Source organism: Aegilops tauschii, chromosome 3, assembly GCF_002575655.3.
Source record: "Aegilops tauschii subsp. strangulata cultivar AL8/78 chromosome 3, Aet v6.0, whole genome shotgun sequence".
In the NCBI taxonomy this organism is placed as follows: domain Eukaryota; kingdom Viridiplantae; phylum Streptophyta; class Magnoliopsida; order Poales; family Poaceae; genus Aegilops; species Aegilops tauschii.
In genome coordinates, this window is record NC_053037.3 from 489,196,694 (window position 1) to 489,210,651 (window position 13,958).

Sequence of the window (13,958 nt, forward strand, 5' to 3'; positions counted from 1 at the left end):
CCACACACACTGCATCGCATCACATTAAAGCGCTAGTACACATCAACATATTGCTAACTTTCTTTTTTCGATTTTCTGAAGTTTCTGACAAACTCATATACCTATAAACAGTAATAACAACACAAGTCCACTTGCTTGACCAGATAAACAGTGACATTTGGGTCCTTATGGGTTTTAGGTACTACTAGTACATTCGATACCACCCCGCTCTAGAAAGGAAAGGTAACCATAATTTATTCTCATCCTCCTACTAGCACGACTATGGAAGATGAATGGCGGATCACCTATCACCAGATGCAGCTGCCGCAGCGCCGCGACAGGGCGCCACCCTTCTTGGCGTTCACATTCTCCTTGGACTGCTCCATCATCTTTTCCACCAGTTGTAAGTAAAAAAAGATCACGACCACAAGGTGTTTTCATCAGCACACACACATTGACTGTTTGAAGACCTGGCATTTAGATTGTTACAAGCAATTGGCAAGTGATGGCGAGTGTAGGAGGATTGCCACATGATGGTGGGAAAATGTACATACCATTTGTATCTTGGTCAGCAAAATTGTCTTCTACAACAAAATGGTGAAACAGTTTAGTAACGGTAAGAACTGAAAAGACCAAGAAAACTGAATTTTCTCATGGTTTTCACTAGTAAGCAACTCTGTACCTCCTCAGCTTTCAAACGAGTGTTCTCCTCCTTGAGGTGGTTCAGTTCGGCTTCAAGCTCCACGGTATAAGCCTGTCCGGTTAAGAAAGACAGAGAGTGTAAGTGTCACCAACCTTGTTACCAGTTACCACCATTATAGAAATGGCATTGCATAAAGCCAACAATTTTGGCAGCCAAGTAAGTACCTGCTTCCTGGCACACGATTGTGCGGCTGACTAAGGGTTCTTGATCATGCGGTGGTGGCAGCGCTCATTGCTGCTCTCACAGGACTGATCCTCCGGAGCGCAGCGCTTCAGGGCGCCGCCGTTCTCCATCATCGCTCCGTCGCCCATGCAGTTCATCATGTCAACCTGCGTAATGGCACTCCTCCCGTCCGACGACCCTGGGCTCATGATACCCACCGCACCTTGAGGAGGTGGTGGCGGCAGCACCACGACCATCCCTACGTACCCTTGGGACGAACCCCATGTCGTCGCCATCACCTGGAACATGCCGTTGACCGGTGCCATCGGGTACATCATTGGGCCAGGCTGCAGCCCCTGCTGCACAGGGTTCATCTCTCCATGGACCATGCCGACCGGCACAGGCGCCTGGCCGCCAGTGCCAGATCCTCGGACCACACCGTCCTTGACAAGGAACTGCTCTAGCGTCATCTCTCCAAGCGTCCCCTATTGGTCGTTCGCCGCAACCGCACCACCGTTCTTCGGTGGTGACTGGACGGGAATCTGTGGCGCGGGCCGCACCGATACATATCAAATGGACCACACACATAACATCATATCATTTTAAAGCACTCCTGCACATAAACATATTGATAATTTGTTTTGTCCCATTGGGTCTGAAGTTTCTAACAAACCCATCATCACCAACAAACCCATCATCACCTATAAACCCACAGCTGACATTTTGGTACTTATGGGTTTTAGGTACTACTAGTAAATTACTATACCAACCCGCTCTGAAAAGAGCAGGTAACTCTACTATCAACACCACAATTGTCGCTAAAATTGCATCAAACACACAAAATAGCCAGAATGCAAGTCCTGCTCATCCTCTTGCCAACACGGCTATGGAAGATGAGACGGGTCACCATTCACCAGATGCAGCTACCACAGCGCCACAGTAGGGGCGCCACCCTTCTTGGTATTGAGGTTCTCCTTGGATTGTTCCATCATGTTCTCCACTAGTTGTAACATAAAAATCATGACCACGGGGTGTTACCATCTACTTGAACACATTAACTATTTTAAGGCTGGGCAATTAGGTTGTTGCAAGCAATTGGCAAATGATGGTAAGTGTATGGTAGTTTTTTGCTTAGGAAAGGAGGATCACCCCTGGTCTCCAATGCACACAACATTAAGAGGGTTGATGATGACCGTCATGGTTGGCCAAACAGGGAGCGCAACCGAAGGCTAGCTGGATCCTCAAGCAGCAGGCCGTGATGGAGGGGAAAGTGGATTAACTACCCAAGCAATGGGTGACCGCCATTAAGCGTGACCATTGATTTGACTAGCTCAAATTACCCAAGATTGAAAAACTATTTAAATGGCTCAAATTTCACAAACACGGCAAACTGCGCCTACTTGAGTAAACTTAACCCGTGTGACATCACCACTTCTCCAGAAAAAGAGCCAAGGTAAAGAATCCCACACACACATCCAAAATGGACCAACACATAGCATCGCATCATATTAAAGCGCGAGTACACATCAACATATTGCTAATTTTCTTTTGTTCAGTTTGTCTGAAACCCATCATAACCTATAAATAGTAACAACAACAAAAGTTCACTTTGCTTGAACAGATAAACACTGACATTTGAATCATTATGGGTTTTTGGTACTACTAGTAAATTATTACACCATCCCGCTTCAAAAATAGAAGGTAACTGTTATCGACACTCCAATTGTCGGTGCAGTTGCATCGAACACTCAAAACAGCCATAATGCAAGTCCACTCATCCTCCTGGCAAGATGGCTATGGAAGCTGAATGGTGTGTCATTGTTCATAAGATGCAGCTACCGCAGCACCACGATAGGGCACCACCCTTCTTGGCGTTGACATTGTCCTTGGACAATTCCATCATCTTCTCCACCAGCTACAAAATAGTCATGACCACAAGGTGTTACCGTCAACACGCTCACATTAACTGTTTTAAGACTTGGCAATTAGGTTGTTGCAATAAATTGGGAAATTATGGTAAGTGTATGAGGTTTTTTTTCTAAAAGAAGTAGGATCACCCCTGGGTTCCGATGCACACAACCATAAGAGTATGAGGGTTGATGATCGCTGTCATGTTGGCCAACCAAGGAGCGCAACTGAAGGCTAGCTGGGCCCTCAAGAAGCAAGTCATCATGGAGGAGAAAGTGGATCGACTACACAAGCATTAAGATGGGTGGCCACCAATAAATCTCAAGGGATCCTGCATGACCACTCATTTTAATGGCTCAAATGGGCTAAAATTTCACCAAAGTGGCAAAGTGTGCCTACGTGACTAAACTCAACTCGTGTGTCATCTCCACTTCTTTAGAAGAGAGGAAAGGCGAAGACTCCCACACACATATCCGAAATGGACCACACACATAGCATCGCGTCATATTAAAGCTGGAGTACACATCAACATATTGCTAATTTCCTTTTGTAACATTTGTTTGAAGTTTCTGACAAACCCATCATAACCTATTAACAGTAATGACAACACAAGTTCACTGGCTATAACAAAATCACGACGACATGGAATATTCCATCATCTTGTCCCCTGGCTATAACAAAATCACGACGACATGGTGTTACCGTCTGCACACTTACATTAACTATTTGAAGACTTGGCAATTAGGTTGCTGCAAGTAATTGGAAAATAATGGTAAGTTTAAAAGGTTTTTTTTAAAGAACGCTCACCCTGGCCTCCGATGCACATAGCCATATGAGTACGAGGGTTGATGATCGCGGTCATGGTTGGAAAACAAGGGACCCCAACTAAAGGCTAGCCAGACCTTCAAGCAGCGAGCCACGATGGAGGGGCAAAGGGGATCGACTACCCAAGCATTGCAATGGGTGACCATCGTCTAGTCTCACGGGACCCCGCATAACCACTAATTTGAATACCTCAATCTTCACCAGATTTAAAAATTATTTGATAACTCAAATTTCTTCGGTGTGGCGAAGTGTGCCTACGTGACTAAGCTCAACTCGAGTATCATCTCCACTTCTTCAGAAGAGAGCCAAGGTAAAGACTGCCACACACACATCCGAAATGGAATACACACATAGCATCGCATCATATTAAAATGCAAGTACACATCAACATATTTCTATTTTTCTTTTATTCCGTTTGTCTGAAGTTTCTAACAAACCCATGATCACCTATAAACAATAACAACAACTCAAGTAGACTTGCTTGACCAGATAAACACTAACATTTGGGTCCTTACGGGTTTTAGGTACTACTAGTAAATTACTATACCATCCCGGTCCAAAAGGAAAATCTAACTACTATCAACGAAAGGTTCACGGGATATATTTATTTCAAGTCATTTATGTCCAATGTCTAAGTTGTTAACATGAAGTAGCTGCAAATGACCAAGAAAATGCAAAAGTGGAGAGGGTGTGAGTAAAAAATCAGTAAAATCATGGGGCGTGAAAGGAAAGTTTGGCTGTGGAGCTTGTCCCTACAGTGTTAAGTAAAAAAAAACTTGCCACAACCATGGAAATATGTAAATCCACATGAACAACAAAGTTTTCATTCAAGAAATGTGTATCCACACCTCAATACAAAAAGAAGCTCCACCCCTTTGCAACGGGGTGCCACGAGATAAATTTACGATATGCACACATGGGAGAATGTAAAAAAATACCATTTAAGGACACTACAATAAATTTCATAGATATTGTGTGACCAAAAAATCAGGAATAAGTTGCTAGGCATGCATATGTAGAGAATGACCTTGTGTTTCATAGCAAAAAATTAACCACAAAAAAGTGAAACGTGTCTCACAGGTAACACGAAATAATTGTGGACAACAAAAGTTGTCATATATGATGTGTAGTCATAAAATCAGGAGCAAATAAAAAATTTTGGGGTGTACCAAGGAGATTGCCATGGAATATATGTAAAAAGGGACACACATAAGAGAACAAGAAATGAATTTAATGTCACAAATAGTTGCCAAACACATGTGAATAAAGCATGCAGATGAAGTAATCGTGTGCATAGACTAATTACCTTCGGTGTTGGGCTATGTGGATGAGAATCTGCCTCCTTTTTTACCATCACTTATTGCCCCCTGCGACGATTTTAGTAGGAAAGATTCATGTGAGATAATAAAAACTTGTAAACCATATATATGTCGCTTGAATGAGAGGAAAATCAATAGAAAATTGGAGGATTAGAAAATCGCGACCACATGGTGTTACCATGAAAATTGTGTGCATTGACTTTTACCATGAAATATTCCATCATGTTGTCCCTAGCTGTAATAAAATCACAATCAGAGGGTGGTACCATCAGCACACTCACATTAACTATTTTAAGACTTGCCAATTAGGTTGTTGCAAGCAATTGGCAAATGATGGTAAGTGTAGAAGGTTTTTATCTAAGAAAAGGAGGATCGCCCTGGCCTCTGATACGCACAGCCAAAAGAGTACGATGGTTGATGATCACGGTCATGGTTGGCAAACCAGGGAGCCCAACGGCTAGCCGGACCCGCAAGCAGCAAGCCATGGCGGAGGAGAAAGGGCATCGACTACCCAATCATTGCAATGGGTGATCATCGTCTAGTCTCACGGGATCCCGCATAACCACTGATTTGAATACCTCAAATTTCACCGGATCTAAACAATTTGATAGCTCAAATTTCACCGATGCGGCAAAGTGCACCTAAGTGACTAAACTCATCTCGAGTGTCATCTCCACTTCTTCAAAAGAGAGCAAAGGTGAAGACTCCCACACACACATCCGAAATGGACCACACACATAGCATCACATCATATTAAAATGCGAGTACACATCAACATATTAATAATATTCTTTTATTCCGTTTGTCTGAAGTTTATGACAAACCCATCATCACCTGTAAACAATAATAACAACTCAAGTTGACTTGCTTGACCAGATAAACATTGACGTTTGGGTCCTTACGTGTTTTAGGTACTACTGGTAAATTACTATACCATCCCGCTCTGAAAAGAAATGGTAGCTACTATCAACACCACAATTATCGCTGTGGTTGCATCAAACACACAAAACGGCCAGAATGCTAGTCTTCCTCATCCTCTTGCTAGCACAACTATGCTAACTACTATCAACACCATAATTTCCGCTGCAGTTGCACCCTTCTTGGCGTTGGGTTTCTCCTTGGACTGTTCCATCATCTTCTCCACCAGATGTAAAAAAAAATCACGACCACAGGATGTTACCATCAGCACGCACACATTAACTGTTTTTATATTCTGCGAATAGGTTGTTGCAAGCAATTACCAAATGATGGTAAGTGTAGGAGGTTTTTCTTATAAATGGATGATCGTCGTCATGCCCTCCAATGCACACACCCATATGAGTATGAGGGTTGATGATCGTCGTCATGGTTGGCCAACAAGGGAGCGCCTGAAGGCTAGCCGGACCCTCAAGGGGCGAGCCGCGGCAGAGGGTCGACTACCCAGACGCTGTGATAGGAGATCACCGTAAGGTTTCATGGGGTCCCTCGTGACCATTGATTTGAATACCACAAACTTCACTGGATTTAAAAACTATTTGACTAACGCAAATTTCACAAATGCGGCAATGTGCGCGTATGTGATGAAACTCAATTCGTGTGTCATCTCCACTTCTTTAGAAGAGAGCAAAGGCAAAGACTCCCACAAACACATCCAAAATGAAACACACACGTAGCATCCCATCATATTAAAGCATGAGTACACATCAACATATTGCTAATTTCGTTTTTCCGTTTAACTGAAGTTTCTAACAAACCCATCATCACCTATAAACTATAGCAAAAACACAAGTTCACTTGCTGACATTTGGGTCCTTATGGGTTTTAGTACTACTAGTAAATTACTATACCACCCCACTCTAAAAAATAGGTAACTCTACTATCAACACCACAAATGTCATTGTAGTTGCACCAAACACACAAAACCGCCATAATGCAAGTCTTCTCATCCTCCTACCAGCACAACTATGGAAGCTGAATGGCAGGTCACCATTCACCAGATGCAGTTGTCGCAGCGCCGCGACACGGCACTACCCTTCTTTGTGTGGACGCTCTCCATAGACTATTCAATCATCTTCTCTACCAGATGTAAAAGAAATCACGACCACATGTGTTACCATCTGCATGCACATATTAACTGTTTTAAGACTTGCCAATTAGGTTGTTGCAAGCAATTGACAAATGGTGGTAACTATAGGAGGGTTTTTTCCTAGAAAAGGAGGATCACCCTTGGACTCTAATGCACACAGCTCAAGAGTATGAGGGTTGATGATCACCATCACAGTTGGCAAACCATGGAGAACAACTAAAGGCTAGTCGGACCCTCAAGAAGCGAGCCATGATGGAGGGGGTAGGGGATTGACTACCCAAACATTGCAATGGGTGACTACCATCAAGTGTCACGGGATCCCACATGACCATTGATTTGAATAGCTCAAATTTCACTGGATGTAAACATTACTTAAATGCTTAAATTTCACCGACGCAGCGAAGTGTGCTAACATGATTAACTTGTGTGTCATCTCCACTTATTCAGAAACAAGCAAAGGCGACGACTCCTACACACACATCCGAAATGGACCACACTGTCGGCGTTCTGGGCACGGGGGTCACCAGACTTGCCTGCCTGCGGCCCACGGCGTGGCTAAGCAGCAGGCCGTACGGCCCATCTTTGTCAACAAGGCACCCAAGACCCTCGCGAGGGTCCAAGCCTCGCGAGGCGGACGACGCAAGACCTCCTCTGGAGTGGCCTAGCCAGGAAGGCTCACGAGGAGCGGAGATATCAAGGCGAGGCAAACCTCACGAGGCTCTCGTGACGTGAGCCATGACGAACGGCGGCAGGCGGGTGCTAGGCGGGCGCCAGTGCGCGCAGCGTCTCTATTTCCTCTTTGGTGCTAAGGAGGCCAGCGCAGGCGAAGAGTACCGAGGCATCAGGCAAAGGTTGCCATATTGGTGCAACGAGACCAAGACCAGGAGGACGGCAAGGCGGAGCTCATCGTGGAGCCCAAGACGGCGTCACCCCAGAGCTTTTCGCAGGCGAAGACCGCTTTTGTGAGGATAGCTTGTACTAGCTGTCCCCTTCAAATTTGCCCGCCGTTGTTGGCTCCCTCCCTGCTCGATATTTGGGAAGAGGACCAGGGCCTATATAAATAGGACTAGCCACCACAGTATGAGGCAACTGATCCCGAACTAGTTCAGATCATCCTCAACTACACAAGCACAAGAACACCTCAACCTTAGGAGGTTGTTCTTCCCTTGTATTGTTCATCATCAGCCCAAGAGGCAATCCACCACCACCACACTGGAGTAGGGTATTACACCACAACGGTGGCCCGAACCAGTATAAACCCCATGTCTTTCTGTGTTGCGAGTTCGTCGAATTCGTCTGCGAGATCTTAGCGAGCTAGAGTGTAGATCGGTAGGAGGGAAAGACTTCGCGCGCACCCCTGTGTTCGAACCTTAAGGGTTTGCCGGAACCCCACATCCGACATTTGGCGCCCCAGGTAGGGTTGCGCCGTAGTTTCCCTTCCATTAGTTCGTTGCTCCATCCCTCCGTCGTTTCCATGGCAGACGCTCGCCGTGCTCGAGCTGAGCGTCGGGCTGCCCTCTCCGCCCGCGTCGCTCAGACAGCTCCCGTAGGCGGGCCACCTCGTCGTTCTCCGTCTCCCGCCGCCAATGCTGCCACTGGCCCGGCGGGGAACGAGCAGCAGGCGTCCTCGCTCCATCCTTCGGTGTGGCAGGACGGCCGCACCGCTACTCCGTCGCTGACCCCTGCTGGTTCTTCGTCTCACGCGCACCGCGCTCCCATGGAGGCACAAGCCGCGCTCATCGCGGCGAATGAGCTCCTGCATTACCACCCCGTTGACGATCTCTACAAGGAGTGGCTCGACCGCGTCGCCGAGCTTGTCCGCGCCGCAAGGGGCTCTCCGGCGCCGTCCCACTCTCTGCCTCCCCCTCAACCAGCCGCAGGCGACGGGGCTCATGGCATGCCTCCACCACCTCAACCCCAAGACGGTGCCTTGGCACCAAGGCGCGCGCCTCCGCGGCGTGATCCACCGCGCCCGGCGCCCGCGCGTGAAGAAAGAAGCTGTCAAGAAATCGCGCGGCCGCGAGAAGCTGCACCGGCGCTCCCCGCGCCACCTCATCAAGACCGCACGCCGCCTGCCGTGGCGCAGCGCGGACCTCGCCAAGACCAAGCTCCACCTCAGAAGCGGGCCCCGGCGACCACGGCCGGCTGCCGCGCCTTCACCCCCGAACTGCGTAGCATCGCCTGGCCGGGCAAGTTCAAGCCAGATCTGCCTCCTGGCTACGACGGCACCGCCGACCCCACGGAGTTCCTACAGCTCTATGAGCTGAGCATCGAAGCGGCCAACGGCAACGAAAAAGTCATGGCGAACTGGTTTCCCATGGCTCTCAAGGATGGGGCCCGCTCCTGGCTCCTGAACCTACAGCACGGCTCGATCTCCTCCTGGGAAGAGATGCGCGACCGCTTCGTCGCCAACTTCCAGGGCACTCGCGACCGCCCACCGGCCGCGGGTGACCTTCACCGCATCAAGCAACAACCAGGAGAGACCCTCCAGAAGTACATCCAGCGCTTCAACAACACCCGCCTCAAGATCCCCAAGGTCACGGACGAAGCCATCATCTCCGCGTTCTCAGAAAGCATCCGAGACGTCAAGATGAAGGAAGAGCTCGCTATCCACGAGGAGCTTTGCACATCTCAGGAGCTGTTCAACCTGGCGACCAAGTGCGCAAGAGCTTAGGAGGGGCGCCTCTCTCTTCTTGAGCTGCCAGCTGCAAGAGCGTAGGAGAAGAAGGCCAAGGCCAAGGACGTGAAGCGCAAAGAGGCGGTAGTGCTCGCAGCGGAGCCCGACACCAAGCGAGGCAGAGATCAACCCGAGCCATCCAAGAACGGCCGACCGTTCTCCACCTTCCACAACCTGAACACCCACAACACCAGCGACTGCCAAGAGCTCAGAGCCATATGGGAAGGACGCTACGGTCGACGCCCCGAGCGCAACGACCGGGGCTACGGCCGCGGAGGAGGACGCGGAGGCGGACGCTGGGACGACCGTGGCCCGCGCCAGGAGTGGTGCGATCGGCCTCGTGAGGACCGCTGGTAGGACCAACCTCGCGAGGGCGCCTGGAGGGACCCGCCTCGTGAGGATCGCCCCCAGGGCAACGCCGGTCTTCCCCCGCTGCCGCCACCAAGAAGGAACGACGACCACCACCAGGACGAGGGGGGATGGGGGCTTTCAGGAGCCGCGTGCGGTCGCCTGCATCTTGGGCAGTGCCCAGGCCCCAGCCTCTCAGCGCATCTTCAAATAGTTCGCTCGCGAGGTGAACGCGGTGCTCCCCAAGCTCGAGGCCACGCGCCCGCTCAGGTGGTCCCAATGTGCCATCACCTTCAACTCGGCAGATCAGCTCAAGTGCACAGCCACCACTGGCGCCCTCCCTATGATGTGCTCCCCAGTCATCAGCAATGTGCAAGTCACCAAGACTCTCATCGATGGCGGCGCAGGGCTCAACGTCCCGTCCATCGACACGTTCGACAACCTCCAAGTGCCATATGAGCAGCTCCAGCCAACCAAGCCTTTCTCAGGAGTGACCGACGGTTCCACCACACCAATAGGGCAGGTCCGCCTGCCAGTCACTTCGGGGAGCGCAAGAACTATCGCACCGAGCTCATCGACTTCGATGTCGCGCACATCCGCCTGCCGTACAATGCCATCCTCGGGTATCCAGCCCTGGCCAAGTTCATGGCAGTCACTCATCACGGCTACAACGTTCTCAAGATGCCAGGAAGCGGAGAAATCATCACGGTTCCGTGTGAAGAGAGGGATGCGGTGTGCTCCCTTGAGTGCGCCTTTCAAGCCGCAGCAATCGACGACCCCGACAGCAGAAGTGAAGGCCCTCCAGAGACCATCCCCAAGAAGAAGCTGTCGCGCCGCACAGGACCTCAGGAGGATGGCGTCGCGGCAGGAGCCTCGTCCGGATCAGCGCCTGCTCTGGGGGCGCCTCCCTCCATCGCATAGGAAGGCACGCCCGGCGCCCTCCTCAGGCAGGGCTCGGGGGCTCTCTTCTGGAGAGCCTCAGACCTTGCCAACCTCACGAGGGAGGCTCTTGGGCACCACTTGGAAGCGTGCCTCACGGCACACCTTCCTCAGGAGAGCACAGGGCAAGGAGTGCCCACCACTCAGGAGTTCATCACCAAGACCACCCAGGAACTGCAAGCAGCAAGAGCCATGCGCGGCCACAGCTGCTCACAAGGCGCAGCTCCCCATCCAGGCGAGGATGTCGGGCTGCGTGTCTGCGTTGATGTCCCAGGGCTCAACAGGGCCGCATCTCAGGAGCGTTTCTAGCCATCGCGTGTGGGCCGCTGCGAGGGCCCACCACACAGCTATGTTCGCATGCCCTTCGGCTTGCCGAGCGTGGCGTCGGCCTATCAGCGCAACATGCGGCAAGTCCTGGCAGCTCAGGAGGTCAGGTTCCACGCCGTCCTGGAGGAAATGGAGACGGTCTTCAGGGAACCTCCCGAGCCTCCAGAGCCTCCCGAGGCTCAGGGTCCCGGTGGCTCATGAGGAGCCATTCCTTCAGCGCGCGGCGTCAACTGCACCAACTCTACTTCGTCTACAGAACCAGGTGACATCTTCCAAGTTCGTTTAAGCTGGGAGCGCCCCTCGGGCTGCATTATTCCCAGGCCACATGGGTCCGTCCCTGTGGCATGTATCCCTTTTGCTTAAGTCTTTAGCTTACCTTGCTGGGGGTGCCCCTCGGGCTGCATCATCCCCAAGCCGCTCGGGCCAGACCCAGTGGCATGTATCTTCCTGCATTTATCCAAGTTGATCTGCTCTTCATGCTTAACCTGCCAACGGCTATCGCCTGCTCGACTTCTGCCCGCCGCGGGCCTGTTCACCCTATGCAATCCTCTTGCATGTTAAAAGGGGGGCTCCTAAGCATCGCGACTCAGGAGCTCTTACTAGCTCTCCAGCCCTCACCCCCTGGCCTTGACCACGGCATCGCGACCTGGCATACCAGCGGCGGCTGAGCTCGCTCGAGGGCCGGGACCTGAGGACGTAGAGTGCTTGCATCTAACCGCCTTGCAGGAACATACAGGCACCAAGACTCAAGACCAGGCGCAACCCGCCTTGAGGTAGGGCCTCGTGAGTCCCGCGCTGGCTCACGAGTGCCCAGATACACCTCGCAGCCCTGCCGTGCAAGCGACGTGTCAGGGCGGGGCTGTACACGCTCCGGGGGCTCCTCCCGGAGGGGGGCCCCCATCCCACGCCCAAGTGGAAGCACCATGCTCCGCGCTGGCTGACGACACTGCCGAGGAGCGGCTATGCCCGTGCACAAGCGGAAGCACTATGTTCCGCGCTGGTGATAAACAACTGAGGGCGACCCCACGGTCGTGCCAACCTCAGGGAGCCCAGAGCTCAGCGCCCAGCCTTACCGCAACGCCTCCCCTCGGGAAAGCCGTGCATGGGGGCTGGGCACGGGGGCTGCGCTCGGGTCACGCCCAAGCGCACGCCACCCAACCAGGTCCCCCAGACCTGGGCATCGTGCGCCCCTCCCAAGGCCTCGGCGAGGGCAGGTATGGGATTGTTTGCACGTCAAGGGGGACTCCTGAGCATCGTGACTCAGGAGCCTAACTGGTCACATAGCCCCTCACTCCTTGGTCTGTCCTGGTCTTCGGTCGGCCCAATGGCGGTTGAGGTATGCGCGGGGCCGGGCTCTGCCGACGTAGAACATTAATCTATCCCCGTGAACTCTCCCTATATGCTGTTTGCGCGTCAAGGGGGACTCCTCGCAACTCAGGAGCCTAACTGGTCATGTAGCCCCTCACTCCTTGGTCCGTCATGGTCTCTGGTCGGCCCAATGGCGGTTGAGGTATGCGCGGGGCCGGGCTCTGCCGACGCAGAACGCAAAGCAAATAGGAAGGAAATCGCAAAATCTCGAAGAAAATATTACAAGCATATTGTCCTCACAATACCAAATAAAAGTCTAAACGCCTCCACGAGGCCTGTTACATGTCGCAGGAACGGAACGGGAACAATGGCCGTGGGTCACCTCTAGACGTCGTCGTCGCCTGCGGAAGGCGCTCCCTCGTGATCGGTTTTGTCTTCACCACCAGCCGCAAGGTCAACGACGCCGGACAGAGGAGCGGAGACAAAGCCACGGAACCTCCTCAGTAAGGCCCCCACCTGATCCTGCACGGCCGCGGCAGCCGCCTCGTACTGATCTTCGGCTACAGGCTCCAGCAGCTCGTCAAGGCAAGCATTGGGGTCGCGAAGGTGCAGGTGGCTAAAGACGCGAGTCAGCGCGGCTGAAGACAGGACGCAAGCTTCTGCCTCCGCCATGGGACCGAGACCATCAACGACCTCCTCAAGCGCCTTCACCACGAGAGGAAGCAGCTGGGCGGGGCCGTCCTCGTCAGTGTCCAGAGGCTTCTCCTGGCCGTGCTCGTAGAGCGTCTTCAGCGCTTTCCGAGACCTCTTCTCGAGATCGGCAAAGGCCACGCGGTCTTCTGCCAGGACTCGCGCCTTGGCATCGAGATCGGCCTCCCTCGTCCCCATCTTCTGCTCCAACTCTTCCAACCAGTTGCGCTCGGCGTCCTGCTTCTTCCCCAGCTCCGCCAACTCTGCATCATGGTTCTTGACGGCTTCCTCCCGGGCCTTCATCTCCTCCTCCTTCGCTTGGCGGTAGTGCACCTCTTCGGCGTGGTTGTCGCGCAGGCTCTGCAGCTCGCCCTCCAGCTCTTGGCAGCGGTCACGGGCGGCCTTGGCGTCTTTCAGCGCCACCTCACGATCGGCTGCAACGCTGGCGACTCCTTGCTTCTCCTTCTCGGAAGCCGCAGCAGCCTGGCCCAGCGCCGCACGAACTGCCAGGTCAGAGTGAAGCCAGCCAGAGGCCAACTCCAGACGCCCGGCCACCAGGCGCGGGTCCGCGCTCAGGAGATCCGCCAGCAGCTGGGTCATCTCCGAAAGGGCACGCTCCAAGACGGCAGCAGGAGCAGAAGGACCAGGGAGTGGAGATGCAGCAGTGGGAGGAAGCGACATCATCACCAGGGCTTGGGAGACCGCGGG

The 13,958-nt window shown here is 52.3% G+C and overlaps 1 pseudogene; it reads right to left on the reverse strand.

Moving 5' to 3' along the window:
• Positions 1 to 287: 287 nt before the first annotated feature.
• LOC109776135 (bZIP transcription factor ABI5 homolog) lies at positions 288 to 1,233 on the reverse strand (annotated as a pseudogene).
• Between the last annotated feature and the right edge of the window lie 12,725 nt (positions 1,234 to 13,958).